At 48.4% G+C, this 22,946-nt stretch overlaps 1 non-coding gene and 1 pseudogene across 1 annotated transcript; both read right to left on the bottom strand.

Annotated features, from left to right (window-relative positions):
- Positions 1-7,823: 7,823 nt before the first annotated feature.
- LOC139048187 (U2 spliceosomal RNA) lies at positions 7,824-7,992 on the bottom strand (annotated as a pseudogene).
- Positions 7,993-14,616: 6,624 nt separating this feature from the next.
- LOC139048184 (U2 spliceosomal RNA) lies at positions 14,617-14,806 on the bottom strand. The gene has a single exon (XR_011507616.1). It is a non-coding gene; the product is annotated as a U2 spliceosomal RNA (small nuclear RNA).
- Positions 14,807-22,946: the final 8,140 nt, after the last annotated feature.

Here is a 22,946-nt window from a genome sequence, read left to right as displayed (position 1 = left end):
GTTGTAATATGCGCCCCTAATAAGAAACAATAGGGTAGTGAAGCATGCCATCCTGTAAATAAAAGAATCTGGTGTGCCACCTCCCGAGAAAGGTCTCCTCTCCACTGGCCTCCAGATCCTCTGTAAGTGTTTTCCACACTAAAAACCTAATTCCTTGCGTGGCGGGGAAAGCTGCCTTTACCGGTCGTCTGCGGGCTTCTGCGAGGCTTCTTCTCTTCCAGATTATAAACATTGTGCAAATAATAACCAGGTAATCGAATGATTCACATCTTGGGTACTTGAAGACCGTCTATCTTAACTGCGCGTTTCACTGGTCTCCAAATTATTTTTGCGGGTGGACATTCGAATAGAGCATGCTGGGTTGTCTCCTTTCGGCTACAATTAGGGCAGATTGCATTTGGAACTATTCCACATTTATGAAGCCGCTCTCTTGTCGGCAGTACTTACCGTCTGCGCTTCCAATCAAAGTCTTGAATTTCTTGGGGCAACCAAAAACGGGGCCGTCCTGCCATATTTTCTCTGAGGCCTTCTCTTTTTCTTCGGGGCTTAACTGTCTATGTGTTATGTATTGGGTAATGATCGATACCTGACCTTTTCCAATGTCTGTATCAGGGCATTCTGCTAATATCATTTTTTGAGTATTGTGAACGGCTCGATAAAAAGGTGATGGATTTTCAGCGAGCAGGCTAGTGCCTCGTTTGCCTGTAAATGATATGTGACAAGTGTTAGCCAGATATAACATGACATTTTTGCCAGTGTATTCAGGAATCTTGCAGGGGGAAAGGACTGTTTTTAAGGCTAGTATCTTGCCTGCGTTGACTATACCTCCGAGTTTTGGCGGAAGTTGTAGTACGTGTCTCTTTACTAACGGAAGTTTGTTATTCCACAGAAAGGCTAATATGAACTTGTTGAGCCGGGTACCAATTTTCCTCGGCATAATTGCGGTTCTACATACATAGCATACGCACAAACTGTAGTTTTGACTACAATTGATTTCTGTCTGAATGAGAGACCTTTGTGTTTTAGGGAACTGATTGCTGAATTAGATCTCTGAACTGCTAATTGCCATGTATAGTCTGATACTCCATCGCTAGTAAAAATAACTCCTAGAACTTTAACCGAATGAACTATAGGAATGTTTTGGTTTTGGATGGCGCTACAAGAAAGGGAACCAAAAAGTAGCGCTTTACTTTTATGTTAATTGATGCGTGCACCGGAGAGCGCAGAGTATTCATTAAAGATACCTTTAAATGTTTCTAGGCTCCGGGCATCTCTGAGGAATAATTAGATGTCGTCAGCGTATGCGCTGACTCGTATTTCTCCCTGCCCGATCATTGGAAAGCCTCGTATCTGTTTGTTTTTAATTATGTTTCTTAGTAGAGGATCCAGTGAGAGATTAAAAAGGGCTGGACTTAGTGGACAACCTTGTCGGACATCTCGATAGATGGGAACTAGCCGTGATTACTCCATTCACTATTATTTCACTTGTTATGTTCCTGTATAGGAGCCGAATACAGCGAATAAAGTTTGGAGGAAATTGAGGGGTCTCTAGGATTAGAAATGGGTACTTGTGGCTGACTCTATCGAATGCTTTTTCTTGATCTACTGATACAAAGGCTCCACTAGTTTCCTTAATTTGGGCATATTCAAAGACATCACGGGTTAGCATTAGGTTTGCATATATTGATCTTCCGGGCACTGCACAGGATTGACAGGGAGAGATGATCGAAGGTAGTAACAATGTAAGACGTGTTTGAAGAATAGTAGCGACTAATTTGTAATCGCTGTTTAGGAGGGTTATTGGACGCCAGGATTGCGGGTCGCTCGGAATAAAATAAATCATTTTAGAATCAATATTATGCGACCTCTGCTGAAAGAGGTGTTTCCCTCCTTCCTCAAGCACCATTTCAACCATTAGAAATAAGGCATCACCAATTGTTTCGAAGAAAGTTCTATAGAAGTCGGTCGTTAACAAATTACAGCCTTGAGCCGTTCTTGCACTCACACTTTTCAAAGCATGTTTTGCGGTGTCTAGAGCTATTTCTACAGTAAGGTACACGAGACCTTCTTCATCGAGCAGTGTGGTGTCGCGACGCACCTCTTGGACTCTTGTTCTAAACTCAGGAAGTCCGCCTAATTCATCAGTTCCAAAGAGTTGCATGAAGTGCTCGTGAATGACTGTCTCAATTTCTTGGGGATCAGTCGTTAGGGTTCCATCTGCAAGCTCAATTTCTGAAATTCGCATTTTGGCATTACCTACAAAGGAGGCACAGTCTTCCTTTGCGTTCGTAAGTTCACAGTGAACACTCTGTCAGTCGTTTCTTTCCCGAACTAGTCGGTCATATTTTGCTTCTAATACTTCTAGCTATTCGTGGGTACAGGCCGTCGTCGTGTCCGCCCATCTGATTATCTGGATGCGACGAAGAAACTCGTTGGGCTTTTTCGAAATCCTCCTATGCCTGGCTTTTCCTTCTTCCTGCAAAACCTGCTTCCAAGCTTCTTTTAAACCCTCCCATGTCGATAAGGACATTGTTGCCAGATTTTCAACGGTCTTCGAAAGTGCGACATTTATGCTTTCAACACGTTCTTTGTCTTGAAGAAGTGAAGGATCTAATCGCCATCTTTTGTCTGACTGTGTGCGGCCGGCTTGCCCTTTTAACGTTACCACCACTGGGTAGTGGTCGGTTCTACGCCTGGGAGAGTCGAGAAGAGATGCGACCTCACATCCCAGTAATGCGGGTAAAAGCATATCGGGTAGTTAAACTCGGTCAAGTCTGCTAGTCGTGCGGAATCCATGTCTGGTTGCTTCGAATCGGGCTTTCCGTATTTTTAATCCCCTCAAGTTACAAAAACAACCTAAATAAAAATGAGGGAAATCCGCACCACCAAGGTATAGCACGTTGAAGCCAATCGAAAGTAAATGAAGAGGGGTAGAAACCCAAATTGTAATTTGAGAAAAGCCAATCGTAGAAAGAAAAAAGAACCGAGGTAAGCCGACATAAGGTGAAGACAAATGAGAAGTAGGGTGCAGGCGTTAACGCGAAGTATAGCTCTGTATAGGCACGGCGTGTGGAGACTCGGAATTCCGACCAGTTTTTTATTAAGCCACATAGCAGAAGAAAAGTAGGGGAAGGGAAATTGAGGGAGAGAAGGGAGAGCAAGAGAAAATGAAAGAATCAGGATGGCAGAAGAGGGTAGGGCCTGAGGAGGCCTAAGCAGGTCCTACAGGATGCCGGACAGCAGGAGCAGGTGTTCGGGTGAGCCGGGCTGCAGGAGGCTGGATACGGACTGGCACTTGATAGGTGGCGCCCCGTTGACTGACGCAGTGGTATAGGCATGAAGGCTCGTGGGGCGACGCGCACCTGGTACACGTGATCGGGGGTCTCGGGCAGGTCCGACGGTGCGCCAGGCAGCAGAAGCAGAGCTCAGGGGCCGCTTCACCGAATATCTGCGCGACTGAATATCTGCAAGAGGCTTGAAATCGGTAGCAAATCCGTTTTAGTAAGTGTATATTGAGCATTTGGCAGAGGAGACAGACAGGAAAAGGAGGGAAAACAAAAGGGACGGAGTCGGGAGGTCAGGCATTCCAACTATAGTGTCCCCGGAGACCAGCTCCACCTTAGTTGGCATAACTAAGGACTCTGCAGAGCGAAAGGCGAAGAACAAGGTGGGAGGAAGAGGAGAGGGAAAGAGAAAAGTAGGGACAAAGAAAACACCAATGAAGAAATATGGATGGCTGAAGGGAAGGGCATGTTAGGAGGGGTCAGGAAAAGTGAACGATGAGATGACGCGATAAAGACGAATGAGGAGTACCCGGCGTCGTTAGTCGGTAAGAAGAGAGTTATAGAGATCCGGTGTCACGGTAGTTTGGTGATTATCTTTAAGGAGATGAGCAATATGAGATGTGGAAGGACAGTCGTTTAAATATTGTAGCAAGTCTAAGCATGGAATACCACATGCGCAAATTACGGGTAGGTGAGAGATGAAAGCGTAAATAGTAAAAAGGGAAGCTGCCACGAGCGGTGATGAGGTGAACGATGGGTCTTTTTGACGGGAAGAAAGGGGGAATGCGAGTAACGTTTTTGATCCATTTAAAAAGTCCAGTGTCACAGTTCTCTCGCGTCCAATGAGCATTCCACTGGGCGAAGGAATAGGCACGCATCTTAGAGTTTATGGAAGGAGTGGTAAGGAGGAACTGAGAAACACCATGGGAGGCTGCGGAGTTAGCAAGGAAGTCCGCCATCTCACTGCCATCGACGCCCTGATGTGCCGGCACATGAAAAAGAGACACCCGTTGCCGGGTAGAAATGAAAAGGAGGAGCTTCTTGGTGTCCCGGACATAGGTATTGGTAGTTGTGAAGTTGTACAATGCAGTAAGCATTGACGGGCAATCGGTGTAAATGTGCAGATGGGTGAAATGAGGCAGAGTCCGTATGTAGGCTAGTGCCTCTAGTAAAGCGACAGTTTCGCTGGCGTAAAAAGAAGTGGCGCCGATGAGTTTAAACTTGCCGACCTTAGTGATGTGGCCAGTTGGATTATAAAGTATGAAAGCAGCGCCAGCAGAGTGGGAAGTATATGAGCCATCAGTATACAGGTGGTAGGCCGGCAGAGCGGTAACAGAGGGTACCTCTTGAAGTTGAAGGCCGTGATGAGAAAAACGAGATTTGAGGCTGGGATGACAGTCCCAATGATTCAGGGGGTATTGGACTAGTGTCGGACGGTAGGTGTCAAGGCCATAAAAGGTAAGGGCCTTGAGCGCGAAAAAAGAAAAGTGTGCATTTAAGCGGTCGAGTTCAATGGGGAACGGTAGTGCATTAGTCAAGACCTGAAGAGACGAGGTACGCGTCGTGCGAAAAGCACTGGTGATTGTAAGGAGAAGAGTACGTTGGATAGAGGTAATTTTCAACACTTTCTATCTATTTTTTTAAGATTTGACAATGAGTTTCCTGTTTATATTGGCGTTATTGTGATTGGCGGAGGGGTGTTTTCATGCTATGTTAAAGAAGAGTAATCTTCATTTGCATTTCGCTTTCTTTCTGCACTTAGAAGCGTGTGTGCCACATTTGTAGGTACCTTCCTTCTTTATTCATCTTGTCTTGTTCGTTCACGAACTTCCAAGCAATCAGCCTGGCTTGCCTTAGTGTTGGGTAAATGGCTCTTACTGGATTCCTGGACGCCTCGGCTAGACATCTTCTTTTCCATATGCACATGATGATTATGATGTTTGGTAGGCTAATGGTTCGTGTTTGTGTCCGTTTTGCGGGCTTTCCGATGTGGATTGTCTTGCTTGCCAGTTTCCATGTTGCTTTGGCGGCGTTGCATTCAAATAATGAACGATTAATTGTTTCTGTGTCTCGGCAGCTGGGGCATTTCTCGTTCGGGACGATGCCCCAGGCTGCTAATCTTTGGCGCGTGGGAAGTACACCCCATTGTCGCTTCCACTCAAATTCTTAAACTTCAGTTGGCATTGTTATTCCTGTTAAATGGGGCCCCTTCTCTTTTGTAACTTGTTGTTTTTCGTCACTTGTAAGTGTGGCGTATGCCAGTTCTTCGCTGAAGTGGATTGGTGGTGTTGTGCTAAGTTTAAGTCGCAGAGTTTTTGTGGTCAGTGTTTTGTTCGCTTCTGCTGCTGTGCTGTAAAAGGGAACTGGAGTTCCTGTGATGGGTTCTATTTATGGTTCTGCAATGCAATCCTTCCTGAGCGTACTTAACCTGTTATTAAAAGGGACCTTCCTACATATTTAGTGTTATCTGCTAGTATGTGAACTGTTTTTGTGCTGACGATATCTGCTATTTTATGCACATTCGGGAGGCTAGGGCCTCCTCTGTTACTTGCTAAGTAAAGAAAATTTTGCTTAACGGCTCGTGGCTTGTTATTCCATAGATATGCTGTGATTATTTGTGTTAACCTGGTTGTAGTTTAAGTGGACATAAACGTAAAACGTGGACGTAAACATAAACGTGGACGTAAAAGCCGTAGGTGCATGCTTTCGTCAAAGCCGTAGGTGCATGCTTTCGTCTTTATTACTTCTATTTTTCCTTTCATAGATAAGTCACAGCGCTCTGCTTCTTGGCAAGCCTTTCCTGCCTTTGTATAAGCTTCAGTCCATGTTCTGCTCGATACACCTTTGCTTTCAAACGTGGTACCTAGAACTGTTACTGCGTCCAGTATCTGTATGTCTGTAGGCAGTGTTTCTGTCGGTTGTCCAAATGTGAGGGCGTTACTTTTCTTATTGTTTAATTGTGAGCCTGAGATATACCCGTATTCGTGAAAGACCTGCTGAAAGACACAGAAGCTACTACAGTCTCTCACGAATAAGGAGACATCATCAGCGTAAGCTGCTATTTTAACACAATCTCGGCCAGTCATAGGTAACCCTTTTCCTTTTGTTTACCCTTTTGTCTTCCGCCACCTGCCTGAGAATTGGATCTGAAATTAGGATGAACAGTGGTGCTGACAGTGTGCACCCTTGTCTTACACCTCTCGTTATGTTTATTGCTGTTGTTAGCTTCTCATTAATCAACATTTTGCTTTGTATATCAGTGTATATAGGTTTGACGTACTGTATAAAGTCTGGGGGGGAATCCGTAAGTTTCTAGTAATGTAATGTAATCGTCCCCCTGAGGGACGACAACATCGAAGGCGCAAGGCATTCTGGGGTGGCCGGCTTGCCATGGTTGCGACGTCTGCCATCTGAAGGAGGCCTGCCCTTGCGAGAAGATGAGCCCGGCCCCGGGCAGGAGATGCCGCGATACAGGCTAACGCCTAGACGCAGGCGCTGGACATCTGCATGTGGATCGAGTACACAGTTGAAATCGCCCAAAAGAATTCCCTGGCGCGAACCTATATAAAATATGCATCCGAGGATTGGCAAAAAGTTATTGGAATTTGCGGATTCTGCCGGACCACGAGTACGATATAATCGGATGCGTACAGAGTGAAATGTGCAGTCGAACGCCAACACGCGTACGAGCGCGTCGAAGGTCACGTTACGGTAGCGCTACAGATTGCGGTTAGTCAGGGCTGGTTCATATCAACTCTACCACAATAAGCTGAACCTGAATTCCAGTTTGTATTTGAAACCTCCTGGAAGGGTTTCACCACGAACTAACCACAATTACGCTATAATGCCTTATGTGCCAAGAGTTGATGTCTCTAAGCACTCTTTCATTGTCAAGACAATTGTTGAGTGGAATAACTTGAATTCTTGTGCGTTTCCGAGCAATAACAGGGTCGACTGTTCTGAAGAAAATTTGACTACGTTCTTTGCGTGAACTTTGTGCTCTGTATTCCCGCCCTGTAACAGCCCGGCAGGGCTCACAGTATTGGAAATAAATAATAAAAATAAATAAAAACAAGCGCTCCAACATCGCTCGAACGCGTGGTGGCGTACGAAAAGAAGCAATCAATATTAGAAGCGGATTTAAACTTCAAGACGTCGCTTAACTTTAAAAAAGTTGGTGTCTTGCAGGAAGACGAGGTCGCAAGCCGACGAATGCCTGCTTTTGGACGTTAGGAAAGCCAAGCAGATTAATGGTGATCGCTCTAATGTTTAAGATACATAGTGCTAGAAAAAACTAGAACGTAGGTTTAACAGTTCGAGGTTTTTCTGTAACATGTACAAATATAGCCTGCCCCCTCCAGAAATTGAAGGTGGCTTTACCGCATAGCTTAGTCGTCGCGTGGCTGAACTTTTTAAATATTACGCGGGGGCAAATGTAATCTCAAATTACGGCTTGCCACCAATACAGATACCTTACGGTGTGCGTAATCTTATTTGAGCCTGATTTTAGATTCAATAAGGTTTTCCCCACACCGTAGGGCTGAGTAGGCCGATCCCGGAGGCAGTGCAATACCGGGCCAACCAGTGGCAGAGGTGAAGCAAGCTGCAAGCATTCCGCCCCATTCCAAAAATAAGTTTAAGATCTTGGGTCCAAATAGGACCCGTATCAGACATTAAGCTGATAAGAACAGATACTACAGAAAGGGAATTTTATTTCAGAAAAGCACATGTAACGACAAAACTCTGATATACCGTGTTTACATCATCACATGGTATGTAGTCGTTATATAATGTTTAGTCATGCAAGATAGTCTTTTTTCCATAGGACGCACAGATAACGTGGATGGAGACGTGATTACAAATTCAACATATGCAACATGAGTTTCTTTTTTTATATAATGGGACAATTTTCGTTTCAAGTTGGCCTTTTCTTTCAAAAATAAAACGGGTTTGCCACTTTCTCAAAAATCTTTGTTCTTTGTTTGTGGTTGTTTGAGCATTTAGCTCTTTCCACACGTGTATTCTCGTTTTCCTTAGGTTTGGAAATGTCGCCCTTACAGGTCGCCGCGAAGCTTCGGCGAGACTTCTTCGATTCCATATATGCACCATTAACATAATTCTTATTAACCTTTGTATTCGTGTTTGTCTCGAGGATTTTTTTTTAAATATCTACGTGTAAGAGTTTCTTAGCAAGTTTCCACGTAGCTTGTGCTGCGTGACATTTGAACAGTGCATGTTCTAATGTTTCTCTTTCATTGCAGTTGGGGCACTTATCATGTGGGACTATGCCACAGGCTGCCAGTCCTTGTCGTGTTCGTAAGATGTTCCATTTCCTGCGCCACTCAAATTCTTTAACTTCTGTTCATGTTTTCATTTTCGCTATGTGTGCCCATTTTTCTTTCTTTGTTTGTTCGTTTTCTTCTGTTGTTAGTTCACGAATGGCGAATTCGTCGCTGAATGTTTTAACTTGTGTTTTCGTTAGATCTAGTTCTGGTGTTTCTTGCATTATTGTTCTTTTGACTCCCGTGACTGCTCGATAAAATGGTAGTGGTTGTTCTGCAGTCGGTCCGTGGTGTGTGTCTGGAAAGAAAGTTTGCTTTAGAGTACTTAACCAGTATATCATTAGATTTCTTCCGAGATAAGTGTTATTGTCCGCTAATGTTTGTGTGGTTTTTTATACTGATTACACGGGATATTATGACTATATTCGGTAAGCTTAGTCCTCCTCTGCTTTCGGGTAGTTCAAGAATGTGTCTTTTGATCGGCGGGCTTTCTTTTTTTTATTCCATAAAAGTTCGACATCATTTTGGTTCATTTGGCTACTGTCTGTTTTGGCATTGTGGCTACTTTAGCTACATAAAATTCGTATGCGCATGCTCTGGTCTTAATGATTTCTATACGCCCCTTAAGAGACAGATCATATATTTCTGCTTCTGTGATAACTTTTTCGGATTTCTTTATCGCTTCCGTCCAGGTTTTGGGAGCTATTTCGTTTGAATTGAAAGTTATTCCAAGTACTTTAATCGTGTCTAAAAGCTTTATGTGTGCTGGCAATTTTCCTGTCGGGGAACCGAAAAGTAGGGCTTTAGTTTTTGTTGAATTTAATTGGGCACCCGATATCTGTGAATATTCAAATAAAATTTGGTCAAATGTGCATAAGCTGCTGGTGTCTCTGATAAATAATGCTATGTCGTCTGCGTAAGCGGCTATTTTGACCGTCTATTGCCCTATCATGGGAAAACCTCTAATTTTCTTTGAATTAGCTCCTTTTCTTAAAAGCGGATCTAAGGACAAAACGAATAAAGGGGCTGGCAAGGCGCATCCTTGTCTCACACCCCTTGTTATGGAGATTGCCGGTGTGAGTTCTCCGTTTATTATGATTGTGCTTGTCACATCTGTGTATAGTGTCTTTATATAGTCTATAAAGTCTTTGGGTATGCCGAAAGCTTCTAAAGTCTTAATGAGGTAGTCGTGTTCCACGCGGTCAAAAGCCTTAGATTGATCTATTGTAACATAGAAACCTTGAAGTTGTTTGTTTTGCATATATTCAAAGACGTCTCTTGTTAATGTTAGGGTTGCGAATATGGATCTGCCTGGGACTGAAGATGTTTGGTAGGGTGAAATTAATTCCGGAATAATTTTCGTTTGTCGTTTCGAAAGTACTGTAGTAAGTATCTTATAGTTTGTGTTTAGTAATGTTATAGGTCTCCACGCTCCGGGATCTGTGGTGTCTGCGCCTTCCTTAGGTATTAGTGTTATATGTCCTGTATTAAATGATGCTGGTTTCTATTTGTTGTTAATGAAATTGTTTAACATCTGTAAGAGAGTTTCGGCTATTTCTTCGAAAAAATTATGGTAAAAGCCTGTCATTAAACCATCGGGTCCAGGAGCTGTTGTATATTTCATTTATTTAATTACTGTTTTTAATTCTTGTTTGGTTATGGGTGCGCAGAGTTCTCTGTCTATGTTCTGGTTTTCTATTATGTCGCAAAAGGCTTTTGTTATATATCTGTAGTTGCTAGGCTTGTGGTGTTCGGTTTGACAAATTCTCCAGAAATGTTCTGCTATGATTTCTTTGATTTCCTGCGCGTCTGTCGTGCTTGTGCCGTCTTTTGTTTTGATCTCAGTTATTCGGGTTTGTTTGGGAGGTCTTAATGAAGTATCGTGAGCATATAGTGTGTCTGTATCTCCATTTTCTGAGAGTTTTAGTTGCGTAACTTTCCGCAGTGCTTGCGATGCTTCTCGTATTGTTTGATCGTATTTTGTCTTCATCACCCCTAAGTATTCTTGAGTTGTAAAAGCTAATTCAGCCCCTTTTTCAATAATTCTGATTGTTCCTAATATTTCTGCGAGAGTTTCTGTTATGCGTTTGCATCTATTTCGTCCGGCTGTTTTAAGGATATGTTTCCATTCTTCCTTTAATTTGTCCCAACCTTTAGTGTAGTGTTGGTTTTGTTCCGGCAGTGTGCGTTGTATTTCTCTTTTAATTTCCTCCTGGCTTTGTGTGTCATATGAAAGGGCAGTGTTCATTCTCCATGTGTTCTGAATCCTTAATCTTCCTGGGCTGCCTTTAATTGTGGCCGATACCGGTTTGTGATCACTGATGTCTAAGAGTTCGGGTGGCAATGTGTGTATTTGGCAGTTTTCTAGTTGCTGTCTTAAGGTATGGGCTATATAAATTCTATCTATTCTGCTGGCTCTGTGTCGTGATGTTCTTGTCGGTTCGAATCTGTCTGTATGTTTTAGAATCCATGTATCTGATAATCTGTGCTGTATTAGTATCTTTCTCAGCTCTTTTGCGTGGTAATTAGACGCCGCTTGCCCTGGTCTTCTTATGTCCCGTGTTTTGTCCAGAACGCAATTAAAGTCTCCAAGAATGATGTACTGCCTGTGTTCTAGAAGATACGTTCTTAATTTTTTTAATAATTTGTTTGTGAGACTTTTCGTTAAGGGTGCGTATACATTAATAATTCTTACTTTTTTTCCCATCCATTAAAATGTCCACCGCTGTTATTCGCCCCTCAGTGTCACAAGTGTAGTGTGCACTTTCTCTGTACTTAGTTGAAAGAAAAACTATGCCTGTACCTCGGGAACGAGCATCCGTTAATGAGAAGAAGGCGTCTAGTCCGAATCTATTTTTGAACTCTATTACATCCCTTGGTGTTCTGAAATTTGTTTCTTGTATGCACAGGATGTATATGTGGTTTTGCTTACAGAAGTGAATTATCTCTCTTTGTTTGTCCGTATCTCGGAATCCTCGTACATTAAACGACATAACGTTGAGTTTGGACATATCTTGGTGCAGGGACAAGAGCGAAAGAAAGGATAAGAGGATTTGAAGAAAGTCCGGAAGATGTCCCGGCCCATTTAACGGATGCTCGTTGTGCATAATTGTTTAGCATTTCTCTGCGGTGTCACTACACGTCAGAAAAGGAAATAAGAGCGACAGCGGATGTATAGTGTGGCACAGGAGAGTTTGCATCTTAGTTTGCATCATCGAAATTGGTGATCTTGTACTAATAACAGTGCATTGTTCGGGCAGTTCGACACGTACGATGTGACACACGTATAATAGAATAAATGCCACTTTTCGACAGAGCAGTGCATGTATGCGTGCACATGTATCGTGCCGATGGTTATGAAATGTAGGCTAGTTAAAGTGGGCGCGACGGCCGTGTGATAAAACCCTAGGGGAGATGGATAGCCTCTGTTCGGCCATTCTTAATCATTGTTAGCTGTGCAGTGTTGCCGTAGAACGGCATCATTAGTGATCGAAAATCATAAAGGAAGGTTTGTTTTAAAGGACGGGCTGGCAGGAATCTGTATGTAAAGTTCCCTGCTCTGTCGATTGTGTTCTGGCGTTATAGCGGGAGAAAGCGCATTAAGGCAAGGAGACCAAAAAGGAGACGGGGGGGGAGGTCACAGCATATAAAACACTGCACAACGTGTGTGATGAAACTCGTGTCTAAGAAAATATAGACTAAAACATATCATTATCGCTTACGTCGTCCGCAGACGAGTAGTGCAAGTTAGCCGGAGACTCCACCCGTGGCTTCTTGGTGCTCGATGCTTTGGCACTGGACACATCACTTCCGCTGCTAGCTGAATCTAGCTTGAGTCTTCGCTGGGACCTCGAACGGTCGCGTCGAAGATCTGGCAGGTTTTTGGTCACAGCCTCTGGTATCCATGATTCTTTTAAAGGATCCGTGATGTCTGCTGAGGTGTCGGTGCTTGATGATCTTCTACTTTGGTGGCCTTTGGAGGTGTTTTTGTGGACGTTGCCAGCTTCGTTGGGCTTGGTATTTCTTGCGGTCGTCGTCTCTTTGACGTTCTTTTGGGCATTGTTTGTCTGGTTCGCTAACCTGGTGGTGATACTCATCGTCGGTCTGAGAGGTCGATGGTCCGTGTTTTCTGGTGGTGTCATTGTAATCGATTCCCATTTGTTGCCCTTTGTTTCCCCTTTCTTCTTTTGGGTATCATCAACATCTTCTGTACGAGAGTTGTTCTCATCCTCCAACTTTGGAGGGGGGGGGGGGGGGGGGGGCTTCTGGGGCGTTGCGTCGTCCGATGAACCTTTCTGCTCGTCGTTTGATTCCCAACTTGAGGCTTCGCTTTGACTTGTGCTTGCTGTTTCGGTTGGGGTTTGGCTTGTGCTCGTACTGCTGGTCATCGGTTTTGTGGTTCCCACTGCTTCTAAATCATTTAGAAGCGTTGCCTTTAGGGTTGCACTTCTTGGTGGTGTCGTTGGTTTCATCAAGATTGTCATTTGTCTTGTCGGTGATCGTGATAGCGAAGAGGGTGTTGCGGGCTGTGCATCTTTGACATCGCTTGATCGTATTGCTGCCGCATAAGATCTTGGTAGAAAACAGTCTCTCGTAGAATGTTCTCTGCCGCATCTACGACATTTCCCCGTGCATTCCACAGTGCTATGGCCATAACTCTTGCAGCGATCGCAGTGCGGTGTGGTGCAGGTCGCTGCTACATGTCCCTCTTCGTTGCACTTGCGGCATACGCGGCGCATGCCCCTATATTCCAACATAGCTCTGTGGTCTTGGATACTTAAGAAGTTGGGGGCTGGCTTGGTCATTTCCAGTTTGGAAACGCGTGTTCCACTGAAAACACCTTGTCGTGAGTGCATGGCTGTCAACGTAACATCGCGGACTTTACCGAACGGTTGAAGTGCTGCTTTCACTGCTTCGTGGTGAATGTGCGGCGGGAGACGAAAGATGTTTACCGGCACACACGGCGTTCCCACCGCTTCGATTGGAATTTCTTTTTCAGAGATCTTGAAGCTGCCTTAAACAAGTCGTTGTATCGCTTGTTCAGGTGTCTTGACACACACGAGAAACTTGAATCCTCCAAGATGTTGCAGGAAGAGAACGCCTTCGGGGCCGGTAACCTCTTTCACGCTGTCAATGATTTCATCCACAGATGTGGTAGAGTCCGGTACTGTAAACAGGAAACAATGTTCCTTGGGAGGGGGCGGAACTTGACGGGAAGCCATTCTCTTGAGGAAAGGAGAGCAGGGCGGGTGTACCACACTGTCTTCTAATCTTGACAAACTGACAACGCAGCTGGCGTTGGACGCCGCCGCACTCTGGTAACGGCGCTGCTCAGCAGGCGCTGTTGGCTCCGCTGCAATCGTTGCGTGGGTTGCTGGCTGCTCGTTAGGAGACGCGAGAGTTCCAGGCGGCTCCCAAGAACATCGGCAGCTCAGCAGACGCCAAGGGCTGGGTAGCTGGGGCTGGGGGCCCGCTGGGTAGCTCGACAGCCCGACGTACCTGGTGGACAGGCAAGCAGGCTCTTGGTGAGAAGCTACTACACGACGTTGATCTTAGCCAAAAGGCCGAGAAGCCTACACGTTCATCTTAGCCAAAAGGCCGAGAAGGTACTACACGTTCATCTTAGCCGAAAGTCCGAGAAGCTACAACTTTATCTTAGCCAAAAGGCCGAGAAGCTACTACTACTTCATCTTAGCCAAAAGGCCGAGAAGCTACTACAACTTCATCTTAGCCAAAAGGCCGAGAAGCTACTACTACTTTATCTTAGCCAAAAGGTCGAGAATCTACTATACTACTTTATCTTAGCCAAAAGGCCGAGAAGCTACAACTTCTTCTTAGCCCAAAGGCCGAGAACCTACACGTTCACCTTAACCAAAAGGCCGAGATGTTATACTACACGTCCACTTTCCCGCATAGCTCGGTCGTCTAGCGGCTCAGCTTTTCCAATTTGACAGGGGCAATGACACCTTACCAACAATCTGACAGCTCACGTCATCCGTAGAATTACTTCGTTCTGATTTTGGATTGGTAAGGTTTTCCCACCCCGTAGGGGTGAGTGGGCCGATCCCGGAGGCAGTGCAATACCGGGCCAACCCGTGGCGGAGGTGAAGCAAGCTTCAAGCACTCCGCCCCATTCCAAAAATAAGTTTAATATCTTGGGTCCAAATAGGACCCGTATCAGATATTAAGCTGATAAGAACAGATTTTTTTATTCATGCTAATTACAATACATCAAAAGATACGTGTTACGAAACCAAGGGGAAAACGAGTAAAAGGTGTATAATCTAAAAACGCAAACAAATGGCTAAAAAAACTAGTTAGTGGTGTTAGTAATAAAAGACTAAAACTGTAAAGGTGTAAAACAGTGCAAAAATGGCGCTTCTCTAAAAACATAAGATCGTCTAAGAGGTGCCGACATGGGCTCTAAAAATCTTTGTAGAGGCGCTTATTGTGTCGCTGATGCACAGGCGTTTGAGAGTCCGTAGGTATGACCTACTGCACAGCCTGCGCATCACCCGGTCGTTCCCCACATCCCAGCTGCCAAGGCAGCCGACGACCACCGCGTCCACCGTCACGCGCTGGAACCGCCGGAGGAGATGACGCTGTACAGGGGCGTACTTCTCCTCCTTAGCCTTCCGGGCGTCCTGGAACGCCTGCAGCCTGTTCTCGAAAGGGCAGCAGACGTCCAGGATGAGTGCCTCCTCTCCACGGGCCAGTACCAGGTCGGGCTTGAGTGATGTGTTGCCTACGACCTGGTTCTCCGCAATGACTGTAAACCGACCCAAAGCAGCCTTTTTTATTCTGGCGACGATGGTGTTATGACGCTCCGTCATGGCCCGGCTCTGCCGCATGCAGTGGCAAAGTACATGCGGCAGTGTCTCCTCCCCATACCCGCAGCGTCTGCATCTTTTGTCCGCCGCGGGTGCCCAGAGTCTGGTGGCGTTGAGGGGGAGGAGATTTAGCCGGGCTCGATGAATGAAGCGCCAGTCGATGAAATGGGTGTAGCGGCCGGACCTCATGAAGTGGGTGTTTGCCGGGTCGGCCGCCACACACACCATCGCCTTGCCTTGGTTCGGTTTGTCTTGCAGAGATTGGTCCCTTTCGGTGGAGAGGAGCGCCCGGATGGTCTTGACCAGCTTGTGGCGGTTCCTCGCTGACACAGAGGCCTCCCCGCAGTTGATGCGGGCTCCATGCTCCAACAGCTCCCAGGCGACGGAGAGGCGACGGGAGGCTTTGCGGGCCTCCGTCCACACAGACTGGACCTGTGTGGACGTTTGCCGAAAGTCGCCCTCCGTCTCGCCTGAGAGGTAGGCCTCCATGTCCTCGGTGTTCGCGGGTCGTCTCAGCCGCCTTGACACTACGCCCTCGAGCTCTCCTGCTGCACGCTCCCGGACCTCCACGTCGGTCGACGTCAGTAGTTTGAAGGCTCCATCCACCCGACAGATGTCGCTGAGCTCCGCCGCAAGTGGGATCCCTGCACTGCCAGCCTGTGAGCTTCCGTACAAGTATTCATTGGAAGCTCTGGCTGGCACGTACAGGGTCTTCTTGATGAGCGGGCGGAGCTCCTCGTCCAGGCGTTGCCACTCTCCCTTGCTGGCAAGGCCCACCCGCATGGCAAAGTTGAGGGCTGGATACAAAAATGTTTTGATAGCATCCAGCCTCTGCCATGGGGCGAGCATAGAGGAGAGTAGCTTTCTGCCCAGGTGGATGGCCTCGTCGACCGTCGTCTCGTCCGGTAGCACCCTGAACCCCACTGGACGGCCCAGGAACTTGTGCCCCTGGAAGTCGCCAAGTGCCGGAATTGGGTCGCCACCCACGGTGAAAGAGGTGGGCCGTGTACCCACGGGGTGGCGACCAGACAGGTGTAGAGACCGGCACTTGGCGGCGTTGAGTCGCAGCCCGAGCCGGGCAGACAGGGCTGTTACACGGTCCAAGCGGCTCTGCAGGGTGGCGGGATCCGCGGCCAGCAGCGTCAGATCATCGGCGTAGGCAAGGATGTTGTGCTGCCTATCGCCTCCCTGTACTGCACGGATGACCGGGTCCACCACCAGGTTGAAAAGCAGGCCGCTCAGAGGACAGCCCTGTCTCAGCCCAGCTCCGATGGTGATTGGCTCCGTAATGCCAGCTGCTGCCACGACGCAGGTGGTGTTGGCGCGGTAGAGGTCTTCAACGATGGTAGCAAAGGCCTCCCCCGCGCCGGCGCCGCGGACAGCGTCGACGAGGGCCTGATGGGCGACCGAGCCGAAAGCGTTGGCAAAATCGAGGAACCCCACGCACAGCTCCCCACCTCCTGTCCTAGCATCATCCAGGCGTCCCTGCAGCACGAAGTTGTGTTCAAACACCCCATCGTGCGGCAGGAAGCCCTTCTGACACCTGGACAGTACCGCATGGTCGCCCAACCACCTCTGCAGCCGGGTGGTGAGACACCCGGCATACAGTTTGGCGATCGTGCGACCAAGGGCAATGGGTCGCCAGTTTGTGGGGTCCTCGCGGTCGCCCTTCTTGTAGATCAGGATAGTCCTCGTCGACTTCCAGCTCAGGGGCGTGCGGCGGTATTGGAGGCATACGTTGTATACCGCCGCCAGGAACCTGCCCTCAGGGTCCACCTGCCTCCAGTGGTGGTACGTGAGGCGGTCCTCCCCTGGAGCTGTACTCTCGCATTTACGGAGCTTGGCTGCGACTTCTTCCGGTGTAAAGGGGCACAAGTCCAGTTCTTCGGTGGCTGGAAGCCTTGACCTCAGGATGCTGGTATCCACGGGTGTTGGTGACCAGAGGTTCGAATAGTGGTCCTGCAGTGCGTGGGGGTCGATCGGACAGAGCTGGGACGGGCCTTCAGTGATTAACCGCACTGCCCGGCGCCGGTTCCTTCTGTATAGAGTTTGTATCTGCTGGGGGTTGTCGGGGTTCACCTCGCGCCTCCGTGTTTGGCGCGAGTCCCCGACTGGCAGCCGCAGGTGTTTGGTTGCGGCTGCAATGGCACGGTCAAGGATGTTTTCGAACCGTGCCCACTCCCCAGCAGACTCAGGCAACCGGCTCAATGCCCGCAGCTCTGCCGTTTCGTCCGCTAAGGTCCACGCACTGCCCTCTGGCCGTGTGGTACCAGCGTGTTCGTCCTGGGTCCCGAAGTCCTGGTTGCTTCCGTCGTGGTCCTGCACCTCTGCCCTGCCTGGGGAGAGCTCCTGCATGGCCGCCGGCTCGTGAACCTCGGAGACTGGTGCTCCCGGGCTGCCTCGGTTGGACGGCAGCGATGGCGTTGGAGAAGAGGAGGCCGAGGCCGCGGTCCGCCCTGACTGGTTTGGCGTCCGCGGAGAAGGTGCCTCGGCCGTCTCGCCATCGCTGCTGTGTCCAGGTGTTCCCCGAGGTGCCACGGGAGACGGCTCCTGGTCGGCGGCCTGCCCGGTTGCCACTGCTGGTGTTCCAGGAGGGTCCTCAGCGGGACCCTCGGTGCTGTCCTGCTCTGCTGCGGGGGTGCTGTCGATGTCCTGCTCCGACGCACCAGTGGCAGCACCCGCGGCGAGATCACGCCTGGCTGCCAGTGCCGCCTCCCTCCTGTGCCACTGCTCGTGGTTGCCCAAGCCCCTCCTTGTGGGGAAGGACATTGGGCAACTGCCACACTGGTGTGGCAGGGCAGCAGGGGGGGCGGCAGTCAAGTTGGCTGCAGCCAGGCAGGCGTGAGAGGCTGGTCGAAGCCCTAGTGTCTCGCCGCAGATGGTGCACACGTTGATGGTGCGCCGGATCCTGGTGCCGTGTTCAAGTTCCAGGTGCCGCTGGAGGGACTGCCGCCGCGCTGTCCATTTGGCCGCGGCATAGGCAGCTCGGCAGCCCTCTTCGCTGCACCGGACCGTTTGGGGCACGGGAAAGAACACCGTGAGGGTGCCATCCTCACGGGCCGGCTGGCGTTCCTGCCCAGGGGTGATGGGGTCGCCATCGTCTTCAGAGATGTCATGGGCCGTGCGGCCGTGGCCCCCAGAGTCCATTGGATGGTCTTACCTTCCGGACCCGGCGGCTCTCCTCAAAGGAGGCCAGGTCCGGAGGCTAGGGGGCCACCAGGGGTGGCAGCTAGTGGGCCAGGCCCATGACAGACGATGGCGAAGGCAGGAGCCAGCCGGTTGTGCCCCAGCACAGCACCAGTCGAGACGGCAGGACCAGCAGGCACCCCGCAGGCAGGCAGCACCAAGCAGTGGTCAGGCCGAGCAGGGCAGGACACTTTGATCTTAGCCAAAAGGCCGAGAAGCGATAACAAGCACTGGACCGAGGTCTGAACACACCATTTCAAACCTAAATGTAAACTCTAGTGCACTCATCAGCCCGTGCCAGTATAACACGCCTTTTACGGCACAACACTTCATGTACTCGCTTTGCGGAATGCTAGGATTGTTTTGCCGCAGTGCTTCTAGTTTAAAATGTTGCACTATTACCTAATTTATTAATAAATTGGAATAACAGACGCGATGTTCAAGAATATGCGCGTGCAGATACTCTCGATAACACGGTGACGTAAGACAGCATAACGGTCGATAATGTGAAGTCGCATACAGATAGCCCAAAACGCAATCACTTTTTTTCTCCCAAATTATAATTTTAGCGACAAAAGCCTACACCATAGCCAAGTCGACAAAATCGACGAAAAACATTACTGGTAGCAAGGCGCGACGACGTCACATTCAACATGGCTTCGCCCATGGCTTCCCCGTTCGTGACTTGCCCCTGTGCGCGTCAGCCGCCAACGCGACATAGCCAGCTTTATCGGGAATACGTATCATATCTAGCAGAGCCAGTTCCGAATGGGCGCAGACGTTGTCGCCAGTCTACGATTACAGGCAAGAAAAAACTCTCTAGGAGGCAGGCGAGCGCCGTGAATCCGTGCGGCGTCTCTACACGCCCGCGCAACCATCCACTGCTTCTTGCTGTTCAAGGGTTGCAGCTACTTCCTAGACTTCCAAGACATGGCCACGCACTGCGATACCGTCGTCATTGATTGGAGTTTGTTTTGACGCAGTGCGTCTAGTTTAAAATGCTGCTGTTCAAAGGTTGCAGCTCCATCCGGCACCTCCAAGGCACCGCCATACGCTGCGATACCGTCGTCAATTGGAATAATACAGTTCGAGGTAATAAGGGGGCCCCCTGGGCCAAACCGCAATCTTCTTTTTTTTCTCGCAACATTCATTTCAGCGCGAATGTTTGCGTTAAGCTGCGATGAAGCGACGCTGTTTCGAGGCGAGCGCCGAAGCCGTGACATTTCGGTTGCGTAGCTCATCGACCAAGGCTCGTCTGTGTGTGTGCGTGTTTAGCTCTGCACGTAACACGGAGGAGCGTATTCTTTTCCAACCATATCGTTCACAAGGTTAGTGGAGGCGTCGTTACGAGTCTACATAGAGGTTTGGGTGAGCGCCGGAGCTGTGCAACGCCTCACGCCCGTAACTCGGACTTCCCGTTTAGTAAACGAGGAATTCTCGCAGCACACCAGCCGCTGAAGCGGCACTTACGAGATCTCGCGACCCCGAAAGTGAAAATAAAATTGTATGAAGTATGTAGTCGCATAACATTGACTCAGACCAAATTTGATTTCGACCAGACACGGTTGCATAACACAAGCGACGTTGTACTGACATTCCCTAGTCCACCGTCTCCGCCCACCGTGGCCAGAGCGTACCAGATAAGGGTAGTGGAGCCAGCGCCTTCTCCCACTGAGGCTTTTTTTGTTGTTGAAAAGCTTGTGGCGCCACCGTCGCCTTCACGGCGCCGCGCGCCGGCCGGATGGTCTCGTCGGAAACTCTACCGCAGCTCCGTGGAGCTTTGACAGGCCTTTTACTCTGCTGCATCTAGTCTTGATACTCAGTGGCAGAAACAGTGATTGTATTCATCACCTACTTGTGGAGGAAGACCGACGGAAATGATGCAAACGACGCAACGACGGTGCGTCGAGCAGACGACAGCTACCCCGCCAGGGAGCTTGCCTCAGCCAATGGCAATGCCTCCTTACAAATGGTCCAGAGCTTCCGGATAAAGCGACGGCAGCGCCGCCGCAATTTCAGCGTTTTTCGCATCGCCCTCGGCGCTTGCCGGTGTCCGCTGGACCCACTCCCTATCTTCCTAGCACACGACCTACTGGAACTCCAGACCTGCACAGATAACGCACTTCTATGGGAGTCGCCTGCGCTTACTCTCGTTCAACCGTTGACCGTTGGTGTCGCTTTTATGACCTGTTCGTCTGCTAGTATACGGTTGACTGGGGCGGCGTTGTAAATTAGAACGGCGGCTGTTGTGTTGTGACGAACTGCTTGCATAATTGATTATTTTTGGGACTACAGTAACAGTGCTTTCGCAAGGCTTTGATCGGTCACTTTGTTCCAATGTTGACTGCCTGAACCTCAAAAATGTCGGTGCGTGTAGCCGCCCCTATTGCCTTTTCACGCAGTACTAAGCCGCACATACCTTGCACATTAAGTAATATTGTTTCTTTAGTGTGTAAAGTACATACCAGTTTCACGGTATACATTGTAAATTTCGCTTTCGCGCTTTTATAAACTGGAAACCGCCGTAACGTTCAACGACAAAACGATAACCACTCATTTCAACTTTTCACATACCTTTCTCACACCGCTGCTCCTCCTCTGGTGTCCCTGTTCAAACGCAAAACATTCGCAATTTTTGTTTTCATTTTATATTAGTGAATTCATTCATTAACCACCAGTACAAGCTCTTTGTGCTACCGAAATGGCTGCACGAACATTGGAACAAATTCCAGAGGCAGACGACAACAGGTTATAACTAGCGCCACTCTGCCCGTACGTGTTATTCCTAGCGGCAAAACAGTTGAACTAGACCAGTGCTGGGCAAGGGACATCTGTACAGGTCTGGAGTTTAGTAGGTCGTGTCTAGCGCGCTCAATTGAGCCGTGGCGGCTGTCACTCGGTCATCTCCTCTCTCCTCCTCCTACTCTCGCTCTCCTTCTCGCTGCTCCTCCCGGGCGCCGCCGGTGGCGGCACCTCGGCCGGGTACAGCTAGCAGACGCTTCCAACGTTCGCCCCTTTGGCGCGGGGTCCTCTGCGCACCTCAAGGATTTGGTTGTTGCGTTCATGACAGGGGATGTTCATAAATGAGTTACTCCAATAACTGCCGGTGTCCACGTTCCACTGCTTTATCGAAGCTCCTTCCACTGCGATCACTTCGACTGCGGTGTCAACGGTGTAGGTGGTGTACTGAAGCGAGCTAACGGAGTGTTTTTTTCTCGGACTGCGCCTTTTGATCGACTTCATTTGAACTTCAACGCCGCCAAAAGAAATTGGAACAACATACGCCCTGTATGCGGAAATTTAACTTTTACTCTTTTTTTTTTTTTAAGAACAGGCGTGGGGTTTAGGCTCTATAAGAAACGATGGTGGTGTCCTACTTCCATAATCTGTCAAAGGCGCGTTTGCTCGTACTACAAAAAGGCTTGGTAATGCATCGGGCCTTAATTTCTTGATGCCGTAATTCCGAAGCATTTGGATTTCAAGTTGGCCTTAGGTGAATTGATTCTAAGATGAATAAGTTAAGATTTGGTGTGGCACAACTTCCTGAGAAATGATACAAGGCACGGAAGAAAACGTGCGCCGTGACATTTCACAAATAATTTCGAAAATAAGAACTGTTGATATGTCAGCCTGCCCTGTGCGTGGCCATAAACAATTTTTTCAACGTCGAACGTTGAAAGTGGCCTGGGTGATTGCGCGCCCCTTCGTGAGAGGTTCCTTTTACCAGGGGGCCAGGGGGGGTATTCTGTAAGAGTCCATCCGATTAGATGCAGCTGTACGAGCGAGGAGGAGGCGAGCAGCCCTAGCCAATCAGCAGCGGCCGAAATGGACAGTCCACTATATAGGTGGACTCTTACAGAATACTCCCCCTGTAGAGGGTTTTAGACCAACGTGGGGGGGGGGGGGCAAATCATTTGTCATTTCGATTCTCTCGTTTTAGCGAGGACATGATATGCTAGCATGCTACCGTAAATGTTTTTAGATTCTCTTTAGATCGATCCTCTTTCTTTAGAACTCTTTCTGCATCCAGGAAAACACGTCATTTCCACCCCATCGCTCTCTCCCCTTACGTTGCCAGGACAAACCTCTTTAAATTTTCTTTCTTTCCTCGAACTATAGAAGAATGGAACCTCATCCCTTTCCATCACCTGAACTCCCCTGAATCAATTCAGACTCATATTATTAGTATTTCCTAAGTAACATTGCTGTTTCGTGCTATACTGTTTCATTTAGGTTTCATATTTTGCAAGTCTCCCTAAAAAATAAATAAACGTCTGCTGGTCCATCTGCCAAAAGGCCGAGAAGCTACTACAACTTCATCTTAGCCAAAAGGCCGAGAAGCTACTATTACTTTTATCTTAGCC

Source organism: Dermacentor albipictus, chromosome 7, assembly GCF_038994185.2.
Source record: "Dermacentor albipictus isolate Rhodes 1998 colony chromosome 7, USDA_Dalb.pri_finalv2, whole genome shotgun sequence".
Taxonomy (NCBI): Eukaryota; Metazoa; Arthropoda; class Arachnida; order Ixodida; family Ixodidae; genus Dermacentor; species Dermacentor albipictus.
The sequence above is the reverse complement of the archived record's forward strand: the minus strand, read 5'-3'. Positions and strand labels throughout refer to the sequence as shown.